This window comes from Pholcus phalangioides, unplaced genomic scaffold, assembly GCF_987345545.1.
Source record: "Pholcus phalangioides strain wild (caught in Gottingen) unplaced genomic scaffold, Ppha-v1.0 ptg000007l_1, whole genome shotgun sequence".
In the NCBI taxonomy this organism is placed as follows: domain Eukaryota; kingdom Metazoa; phylum Arthropoda; class Arachnida; order Araneae; family Pholcidae; genus Pholcus; species Pholcus phalangioides.
In genome coordinates, this window is record NW_028301600.1 from 12,581,822 (window position 1) to 12,593,517 (window position 11,696).

At 35.9% G+C, this 11,696-nt stretch overlaps 1 protein-coding gene across 2 annotated transcripts in view; it reads right to left on the bottom strand.

Moving 5' to 3' along the window:
• LOC149084928 (F-box only protein 8-like) overlaps window positions 1-10,331 on the bottom strand; it is a 72,590-nt gene extending 62,259 nt beyond the window's left edge. Inside the window, exon 1 of one of the 2 annotated variants that reach the window (XM_089232667.1) lies at window positions 10,069-10,331. The gene's annotated coding sequence lies outside the window, so the exon portion shown is untranslated. Of the gene's footprint in view, window positions 1-10,025 lie in introns of both variants that reach the window. The other variant, XM_089232666.1, reaches the window with a different exon arrangement.
• Window positions 10,332-11,696: the final 1,365 nt, after the last annotated feature.

Genomic DNA, 11,696 nt, shown 5'->3' on the forward strand with positions numbered 1-11,696 from the left:
ACATCAAGTGATAATACATGAACATATGCTTCAAAATATAAAAAAAAGTTTTCCCTCATCAATCATTTAAATTTATAACGAAAAAATAATAATTGAGGATAATTTGTCCATTCTGGTACGTCTTCCAAAAACTCAAGCAATGCAACAGAATGGAAACTATGAGTTAAAGTAAATTTTTCTTAGTTAAAAGGTTCTGAAGGTTTAAATTGAAGAGATGTAAAATTTTTGGAAGGACTACTTTTATAAATTATCGGGGAATATTCTTATCGAAAATAATATTATTTTCAAGTTATTTATAATAGTCCTTCCAGAGAATGTTCTAGAATATTCTCCTTGATGAGAATAATCTCCAATTATTTATAATAGTAGTCCTTCCAGAGCGTATTCTCAAGAATATTTGTAATAACATGTATTTTATAATAAATAATATATATATATATATATATATATATAAAACTTGAGAGTAAATAACTTTTTTCTTATTTTCGATAAGAATAGCCTATTCTCTAGTAATTCATAATAGTAGTCTTTCGAGAGAATATTCTCTGTCTCCTGTCTTTCTTCCTGTGAGGGAATATTGATGCTTGTACCCCACAATATCAAAGTTTAAAAGCAAGAAAATGAAACCAACATGGCTGAATTACACAACTTTCAAAGAAATATAAGTAATACAGAATTTATATAAGTGTATGTACATTGAAGAAAAGAACAGTTCTGCATCTTCTTAGAATGAAGGTGATTATATAAGAATATAGCTTCCTTTATCAATCAAATTTGGTTTTACTCTTTGCTTTGAACTAATTTCTGAAGATTTATCTAATTTTAAAATAAGTTAAGGTTTCTAATTAATCTTAAAGTTTCTAAAATCTTCATGACCAAACATTTAAAACATCTCATCATGACCAAACATTTAAAACATCTCATCATGACCAAACATTTAAAACATCTCATCATGACCAAACATTTAAAACATCTCATCATGACCAAACATTTAAAACATCTCATCATGACCAAACATTTAAAACATCTCATCATGACCAAACATTTAAAACATCTCATCATGACCAAGAGAATATTCTGAGAATATTCTTGAACTAAAAGTTGTCATTGTGAGGTGATTATGACAAAAATTGTCTTGTTTTAAATGTTTCAGGCAATGAAAACTGAATTATATAAAAAAAAATATTTTAATAATAAAAAATTCATTATTTAAAAGAAAAATGAATATTCTCAATTGTTCTACAATTTTTACACCCAGGAGAATATTCTCAAAATATTCTCGTTCTCAGAGAATATTCTCACCTCACATCTCTAAAATTGAATTTACACTGAAGAGCCAAAAAAACTGGTACACCAGCCTAATATCGTGTAGGGCCCCCACGCGCCCGCAGAAGTGCCGCAACACGACGTGGCATGGACTCGACTAATGTCTGAAGTAGTGCTGGAGGTAATTGACACCATGAATCCTGCAGGGCTGTCCATAAATCCGTAGGAGTAAGAGGGGGTGGAGATCTCTTCTGAACAGCACGTTGCAAGGCATCCCAGATATGTTCAATAATGTTCATGTCTGGGGATTTAGGTGGCCAGCGGAAGTGTCTAAAGTCAGAAGAGTGTTCCTGGAGCCACTTTGTAGCAATTCTGGACGTGTGGGGTGTCGCATTGTCCTGCTGAAATTGTCCAAGTCCGTCGGAATGCACATTGGACATGAATGGGTGCAGGTGATCAGACAGGATGCTTACGTACCTGTCACCTGTCAGAGTCGTATCTAGACGTATCAGGGGTCCCATATCACGCCAACTGCACACGCTCCGTACCATCACAGAGCCTCCACCAGCTTGAACAGTCCCCTGTTGACATGTAGGGTCCATGGATTCATGAGGTTGTCTCCATACCCGTACATGTCCATCAGCTCGAAGCAATTGGAACCGAGACTCGTCAGACCAGGCAACGTGTTTCCAGTCCGTCAACAGTCGCCGCTGTGGTGGTCGAGTGGTCATAATGACGGACTCGCATCACGGGGATCCGGGTTCGAACCCCACCGTCACCGCAGTGGTGGTCGGCTGAAGTTGGTTTCCTGTGGTTCCCAACTTCAAGGCGCAAATGAGAGCCGATCTCCCCATTAAAAAGTCTCGCCACAGAGAGCAACATGCTTACAATGATAAATTATTCAATCATTACACTTCACTCACAGTTAGGAAAACTGGTGGCAGATGGCAGCACGACACATAACAAGCATTACACAGAAACAAACTTCACGTTAGGTTTCACTACACGTACACACACATTCCCGCATGTACCAATTCGTTAGAGGTTCCGCAGAGGAATATGGACGAGGTGTATGCGTGGTTTAGTAGTAGTCCTCAACAGTCCAATGTCGGTGTTGTCGGACCCAGGCGAGGCGTAAAGCTTTGTGTCGTGCAATCATCAAGGGTACACGAGTGGGCCTTCGGCTCTGAAAGACCATATCGATGATGTTTCGTTGAATGGTTTGCACGCCGACACTTGTTGATGGCCCTGCATTGAAATCTGCAGCAATTTGCGGAAGGGTTGCACGTCTGTCACGGTTAATGATTCTCGCCAGTCGTCGTCGGTCCCGTTTTTCCGTGATCTTTTTCCGGCCGCAGCGATGTCGTAGATTTAATTTTTTACCGGATTCCCGATATTCACGGTACACTCGTGAAATGGTCGTACGTGAAAATCCAAATTTCATCGCTACCTCGGATCCATCCTCCCATCTCTCGTGCGCCGACTATAACACCACGTTCAAACTCACTTAAATCTCGATAACCTGCCATTGTAGCAGCAGTAACCGATCTAACAACTATGCCAGACACTTGTTGTGTTATATAGGCGTTGCCGACCGCAGCGCCATACTCTGATTGGTTCCATATCTCTTTATTTGCATACGCATGCCTGTACCAGTTTTTTTGGCTCTTCAGTTTAATAATTTATATATTCAATTTAATCCCTTTACCACATTCTCCATCATGTTATTTTTACAGTTAAATACTAAAGTAGTACATATCTTTAAAATCTACTGCCAGGCACAGATCCAGGGAGACGAGTCATAAGGGGCATTTTAGTATGAGTGAAGGTTGTGTTATATTACAATATCCTGTATTTTATGTGTGTGGGACAGAACCCTTATCTTTTTATATTATTTTTGTTTCCAGGCTCTAGTCCCCCCCCCCCCCCAATTCTACTCTTGGTCACTAATGTGAGAGGCATAAATGTAAGATTTATACCAACATCAAATTACTATTCAGTTTCAAGAAAAACTTTAAAATAAAAGAAAAATCATCCTGAAGATGTAATGCACAGCTCAGATAGTTCAGTGTCCACTTTGACCAGATTTTAATAATTTTACCAGACCAAAATTCAAACTACGAGGGATGGGGTGCATGTTTTTAGAATTTGGTCAGGGAGTGGATGTTTTTCAAAAGTTAAAATAAATAAATTAAAAGGTGTAAATTTTTATTTTTTTATACAAAATTTTCAACCAGGCCTACAAATGTTTTTTAAAAATAATGTTGAATAAGAGTTTAGATTATGTTAAAACATAATTATCAAATTTATATTGTATATCTTTAAGTTATTTTAAGTTTTAAATATAATGAATTAAATGTTCTTAAGTGACCCACTACTGGTGCATTCACCTTATATCTAAATAGTATTTGTGTAATAAAATATTTTTTCATGAAAGAGTACCAAACAGATCCAACATATGCCTACAGTAGTTATATTTTCTTCATTTAACCATATTTTTTTGTGAACCAGCCCATTGGCGCATTCAAAGGGTAGGGGTTTGGTGTTCTAACCCCCCCCCCCCCAAGCTGAGCTGAGATTAGTGTTTTTTTACAGAGAAAAACATGTCCCCCTTCAGAAGGAAAAAAATGTTAAATCCCAGGAAATTCTGTGTACACCTATGAACCAGCCTACATTTGTGTGTGCATGGTCCCAGTTAGGCTATTTAACACTAGAACCGCGGAGTGGGTCAATTTGACCCAAATCAAACTTCGTTTTCATTCATCTCGAAAACTTAGGGGCAGATGTTAAAAAAATTTCGTGACTTTTCATGATATCATATGAATATTAATTCACAAAAATTTTATTATCTTCACATTTCGTGTTTCAGAGCTATAAGCACTTATACCTACAACCGCGGTTTGGGTCATTTTGACCCAACGTACTATTCTATAGGAAAGAAGGGGTGTAGAATTTTCTTGGAAGTGGTTACACTTTCTAAAATTATTTGTAAATGAAGATAGTGAAGAATAAAGGTCTTTCAAGGTCAAGGCCAATTCATTATCAGAGCAGATTATCTTTTTTTCAATGGAGGAATGGCAAGTAGAGCTAAATATTTTTTTCCTTTGTAATCTTGAATACCTGGAATTCTGACGGGACTCAATAAAGATTTTGGGAGAGTAAAAGCTTAACTCTAAAAAAACGTGTAGTTGAAATTTCTGTAGGCAAACGATGTCACAGAAAAAGAATAATATTCTGGCTTGCACCAAATACGTTTTGCACGGATTTCCAAACCTTGGGGAGTATCAGCGTCCAATGAATCACTCTCTTTCAGAGCACATAGTGATGCAACTGATCAAGCAAATTGAGAACAAGATTAGAAATGCCTCAACTGACACCTTTTTTCACAACACTGAAGCTGGATCAAATGCTAAAAGCCAAAAAATACGAGCTAAGTAGAGACAGTAAGAGGAAATCGAAGAGCAATATTATCTGACGCAATAAAGATAGTGAAACTACAGTTGTATGGAACAATGATGCCACAGTTACAATTTATCAAAGAAAGAATGATATAAGTTTTTCATTACTCAGTACGCTTCATCTGGTAGTCGATATTGGCAGTAGTAGCCACAAAAAGTTTCCACACACACAGAAACTATTCCACGCTACAATTCAAAAAAGTGTAACGATTGTAGTTATAGCGATCGAATGCCCAGAAAATATTCGGTGAAGGTGGCATCACACACGTTTTCTACAACATCCTGGATCTCACTATAAAAATATTAATGGATTTTGTATAGAGCAGTACAGAAAGACCAGAACTATTTTTTAAAAGCAGTTCCTCTAAAATCGTATTGAAGAACTGCGGTCGTTCATCATACGTGTTGCCCTTGAGCGAAACGAAACATTCGTGTGCTCTTGATCATGTAACTGTTCATGAGCGATCAAAATAATAATAATAGTAATAAATAAAAATAAACGAGAGTCTGATGTCAGGTAACATAAAAATGTGGAAACAAAACTGTTAATTTTTGCATGGGTTGTACAACTTCAACATGCGATGAATGTGTAAGAATAATGAAAAAAAAAATTTCTCCAAACTGCTCATCATAAACTCCACTTATCAGTAAGAAATCAATACTTATTTCACAGAATCATATTATAGACTTTTTCATATTCAATGTGACACGCTTATTTTACATCTTTGTCGTATTATGGGATTACTGAAAAGTGTTTTTAGACTAAATAGAGAAAATAATGTATATTAAATCTTTTACTGAATTACATCATTTTTTAGCTAATTTTGAAGACCATTTTATATTCATAAACAAATATAGTTTTCCATTATGAATATGCAATTAAACAACATTGAATAAGAGTAGGGGAAAACCCAGAAACCGAAAATAAATTCTATGAAACACCGTTCTTTCACAGTTTGGGTCAATTTGACCCAGTCCGCGGTAGGAAGTGTACGCTTCTAGGTATACCAAAAGTGCCGTGGTTCTAGTGTTAAGAGAGCTTCTACTAAAAATATACATCTTCAGCGATGCCACTGGACTCTTAATTTAATTTATTTAATTTAATCTAACTAATCATATTCAAAAAATCTGGGTCCTTTTTGAGTGAAAGTGGGTCCCTTTAAAAAAAAAAATCAATCTCAAAAATAATTATGTCCCTCCCCACCATAATTCACTGGTATCTCTATGAATTTTCTTCCAGCATGCCACAGGTCTTTGATCATCTGCTTATATTTCTTCATTGAGACTTAGCGGTGGACCATGTTCTGGGTAGGAGAAGAAGATATCTGTGAATCAAGTAATTCATTTCTAACTTAGAAATGAGTTACTTAAATTACTCAATGAATTATTAATAGAAAATCTAAAAACATGTTATACCCAAAGGTTCATTTACTTATCCAAAGGTGAGAATTTAACGTATGGAATTCCTCACACACATGTAATAAATCTAAAACAAATATACAGTTGATCTCACTTATAACTAGAGCCTTTGTATATTTTGGCCTTTTTTAACATTAATGCATATAAATGTATAAAATCAAAGGATTTTCAGTACGAGTGCATATTTTTGAAGGTTTATTTAAGCACGCTTAATTTTTTTTATGATTTTTCAAATAAATATTATTCATATTTTCATAACATCGGTTTTTTTTCCCCGCAGGTGAAATTTCATGAATTAAAACATATTAATAAAGTATTTTACACAAATATTAACCGTTTTATTGTAAGGCTATTTCTAGACACACGTCAAAGTGTCAAAAGTTCTTTTGATACTGGTATTTTCATTATTGAGCAACTACAACAAACACAAAATTAAAAAAATGCCTGTATAAAAAATATGTAGAAGTTATTTGCATATGCGGGTGTATATTGTATGAGGGGATATTTTTTTTGTAAATGAAATACATATGCACGAAGAAATAGAAAAGATATAAAATAGAAGATAGAAAATAAAAACAAAAATACATCAGTTTTTTTTTGTATGGTAATTTTTTAATGTATATTTTCTCATTTTTTGTACATATGTCGGAAATTTTGACTTTTGAATATTTCTAGTGCATATTCTGGAGTGTTTAATGCATATTTTGGGATTTTCAGTGCATATTTTGGCATTTCAAATGCACATTTTGGTATTTTACGTGCACTATTTGTATTTTAAGTGTGCATATTTAGGTGCATATTTTTGCAACTTTTTAAGTGTACATATTTTTGCAATTTTAAGTGTGCATATTAAGGTGCATTATTAGGTTGCATATTTTTGCATTTTTACCACTGAGCATATTTCACCACTTTTTTAGTGCATATAATCCGGGCTCTACTTATGTTTCTCCCATTTAGAACTTTTTCCACTTAGTATAACTTATTTTCATGGTCCTAACAATAAGTAATTCTCATTAAGATTTCCTGTTTAAAGTGTTTTCTTGTTTACAACATTTTTATGACGGTTTTTTGAAAAACGTTGTAAGCAGGATCCTCCTTAATTAACAGTTAGAGGCACACATTTATATGTTTACTAATAAATCAATCTATAAATTCCCTTCTGATTGATTTTACATTTCGTTAAAGAATCTTAGCACTTTCAATATCTAACCATTTCTGACAGTACTACATAGCAGTTAAATGGCAAAACTGAGGATATCCAAGGTCGAGTTTTTACAGATTCAGTTTTTTCCCCCACGATCTCGGGAAATTTTTACACTTTGAATGAGCGTTCCAATCCTTTGCGCGTGATTTAAAAGAAAATGGGCATCCACAATATTGTAGCAACAAGGTGAATTCACGCTGTATAGACGCTGTCTTTGAATGCCGGCAAATAGCCGTGAAAGTACCGTAACCTCCGGTAAGGGGAAAAATCCGCAGGGAATAAAAACTCCAAAATTTGACAACTACACGGCCCCTCATTCAGGTAAGCAACTAGATGTCCCTTTCTTCAACAACTCGCCTGTATATCAATACAGTACAGTGTACATAGTAAAACCACTTTTCAAGGTCGTGTGATCATGATAGATGGTAAAACAAAGGGAAAAAGTTGGGGAGGTTTTTCTGTTTTTTTCCCTTCTTAGAACTAGGAAAGAACGCATCCCAGAAGACGGGGGAACAAAATTTTTATGCGTCCTTTTCCGAAATTCCGGGTATTTGATGCGTTACAGCGCGTCAATGGCATCTCTGCATCTTGTAGTAAAATCAGTTAGAGTGTTTGTAGAGTTCAAAATTCATTTCTAACTTGAGATTAAATTCATAATTTCAAAATTATGAAACAATACTTTAATATTTCATTTATGAACTGCATTTTCAAAATTTCACATAAAAAACAACTAAGTTATAGCAACCAAAGTTTTGTGGAATAACACAGGGCGATATCAAGAGCATCGCAGGCTTCCATGCTAAGTGGTTATTTTAGGTCCCACCTGGAAAATTCCAACCAATTCTCATTTTTGTGAGGTCCATGTCTTAAGACATCACTGGGGTAACAGGGAATTAAGTAATCAAAAAGGTTAACTAATTTACATTGAAATGTCCTCAGAAACTGCTACTGATTTGATAGGCAAAGTACTTTTGATCAATGGTTTGAGCGGCAATGTGATCGTGTGGCCATCATCATGGACTCGTATTGCAAGGACACAGGTTTGAAAGCTACAGACGGCACAGTGCAGTGGCGGTCAGCTGAAGTTGGTTTCATGTGGTTTTTCAACTTAAAGGTACAAATGGAAGCACCCAATCTCACATTTGAAAAACATCTCTCCACAAAGAATAATCAGGCCTACATTTAAAATATTCACACGACATACTAAGCAAAATATAACTTTCCGAGTTGTCTGCTCCTGAATTCGGGAGGCAGATGGCAGCACTCAACAAGCAACACATAGCCAGCATTCCTCAAAACAAATCTCATATTAGGTTCACAATACATTCTGACATATACTCGTAAGTGACATGAATGTCGCTCTTCACTTGTTAATACAAGATATACGGAAGACTGGATGTTGTGAACATATTTATTATTTGAGATGTTAATTTTTTTTTTTTTAAGGAAGGAAATACTCATCTCTGCCTCTACCGGGAGGCAGTCGTCGTCCATGAGCTATTGGCTGATCGGTTCACCGTCCATTACACGGTTCCGTTCGGCACATATATATTTACGCTCTAGCGAAGGAAAATCTCTATCTCCTCTGTAGCTTAGTGGTCAGAGCACACGTCTGGCAATCGAGGGACCTGGGTTTGTCTCCCGGTAGAGGCAGAGATGAGTTTTTCCCTTCCTTAAAAAAAATCAACATCTCGGATTATAAATATCTTCACAGCATCCAGTCTTCCGTATATCTTGTATATACTCGTAAGTTAGAAATTCTATAGAGGAATATAGACAAGGTGCATGTGCAGTTTAAGGGCTGTATTCACCGACATGGTTTAAACTGTAGTCACAATTTTTTGATAAGAGATCAACATAGATTGGTTAAAAACCTGAATTTAATCAATCCATGTCGATCTGTTATCAAAAAATTGTGACTACAGTTTAAACCATGTCGGTGAATACGGCCCTGGTAGTAGCAGTAGTCAATAGTAGGGCCGTCTTAACCCTCTGGTTGCTCATCCCGCAATTTCTACGGGCAACTCAAATGTAGCAAAATCTGCTCATCCCGCGGGCGCATCCCGTTTTTCCCCCGTTTAACCACTGAAATAAATTATATACAGTATTAGACGTTTCATTTGTTTTGGCCAACAGGTGTCGTTAGTTGTCCACTAAATTGCGGCATTTGAAGGCACGTGGTATTACCGCTCAAACTTCCCTTTTTGAGTGAAAAAAAATTAGACAATTTTTGAAGCAATTTCGGTCCACAAATTGAGCAGTCAGAGAGTTAAGAGCATCATGGGCCTCCGGGCCAAGTGGTTCTTCTGAGGCCCTACCTTGCAAATTCTAGAAAATTTCAGCCGGATCTCATTTTTGTGAGGGCCCTTCATCTCCTGAGGCCCCCGGGTGGGCCCATGCGTTAAGACGGCACTGGTCAATGGTTCAAATCTTAGTAGAAACATTAAATGTTCTTCATTGTATTTGATAGAGTATATAAATGAAATATTTGAAACCATCACGTGCAAAATTATCAGTTTCACATAATGCCATGCATTAAGTAAAAAACAACCCGTTTTACATTATGCAAAGCATTAAGCAAAAAAGATCAGTTTCACACAATGCATTGTAAGATCATTTCTCATCAACTATTCAATCACTTATACAGAATTAAAGAAAGAAGGAGAAAATTAAATGACCTTTATAGTCTACAAAGCTGATATCAAGAAAAAAAAAATCCACCTGATAAATATGAAATTAAAAATTCAAAATTTGCATTCCGATTGTAAGTTCAGTTAGAAATGCTCAAACATTTCCTTGGTGTAACAGTGTTTTATTTTGGAAGGCTGCATATTAAGAGCCTGCCATTAATTGTAACAATAAAATTTCATCAACATTAGCTACATTCTTCATGTTGAGACTACATTTAAAAACAAACAAAAATATTTATCACAAGCAAAAATTCAGACAGTTTCAGCTTAGAAATATTTGACTACCTTAACAATACTGGTTTTTCTGCCGTTTCCGAAATGACCATATAACCCGTTTTTTTATGGAACATTCACTGATTGGCTAGATCATGAATTTGCTGACCATATTTGCTCGAGAAAAGTACGTGAAATTGGGCTTTGAAATACAGAAAAATACGGGACATTGCTAATTATCGCCAAAAAATGATGCCAAAAGAAAGCAGGGTTGCCAACACGTGCTAAAATACAGAGTTGTCGACAATTAGGGACTTCAATTTGCAGTGAATTTAAAAAAAAAGACAAATGTGTGAAATAAATATTCTTATTGCAGTCGTGATCATCGTATTGTATCCGAGTTGGGAAGAAAATTTTTGTCGTTGATTTGAAGAATAAAAGTCAAGATGGCTTCGTTGAAAATACGTGAAAAACTGGGACATTTTTGTAAAATACCCGAGACAGCCAGAAAAAAAAGAAAAACCGGGACTCCTGGCTAATACGGGACGTATCGTGACCCTAACCATGAGCGACTGAGAAATCGAGACAAATCCTGATAAAAACCGGGATATACAGTCGAATCCCTTTATAACGAACGCCAAGGGACCGGAGGAATCACTTCGTTAAAACGAAATTTCGTTATAAAGGAATTCCAGGTTACCAGGTTCCTATGTAAACTTATTTGGGGGATTAGAAAAGTGTTCGTTAAAACGAGATTTTCGCTGTAACGGTATTTGTTAAAACGGGATTCGACTGTAATACAATTTCACTGATAAAAACAGAGACATCTTGAAAAACTTTTACAGATGGCATTAAAATGTCGAATTGCAAAGCATTGGTAAAAATTCCAATAAGTATTGGTTAGCCCTTTGGCAAAGCTGACCATATTTCCTCGAGAAAAACACGGAAATCCAAACCAAGGAGGTGACCATCTAGTCTCTAATGCAGCGGTTCTCAACCTTTTTGACTCGCGGATCCGTCTTTGGTACATAATTTCCATGGCGGAGCCCTGTAGGCCTATTTTTTATTCATTTATCAAAGTTATAGATTAATTTCTATCATTTAAAAATATTTATAATAATTATTATATTTTTTCAAATTCACTTTTTTTTATTTTCCTTACGCGGCTCCCCCGTAGTTGCGGAGCACCGGTTGAGAACCGCTGCTCTAATGCATAGTTTCCCAAAGTTTTTGTTCCATCGCCCCTCTTCAAAAAAATTCTCTCCTCATCGCCCCAAATCAATTAATCTCTATACTAAACAGAAATCTTCTACCGCCCCCAGGTGGCGATATTGCCCACTTTGGGAAACACTGATCTAGTGCATAGTTTCTCAAACATTTTGTTCCATCACCCCCCTTTTTGAGAATTTTTTTTCTCTTCTCCTCCCCCTACTCTAGCGAACCCAT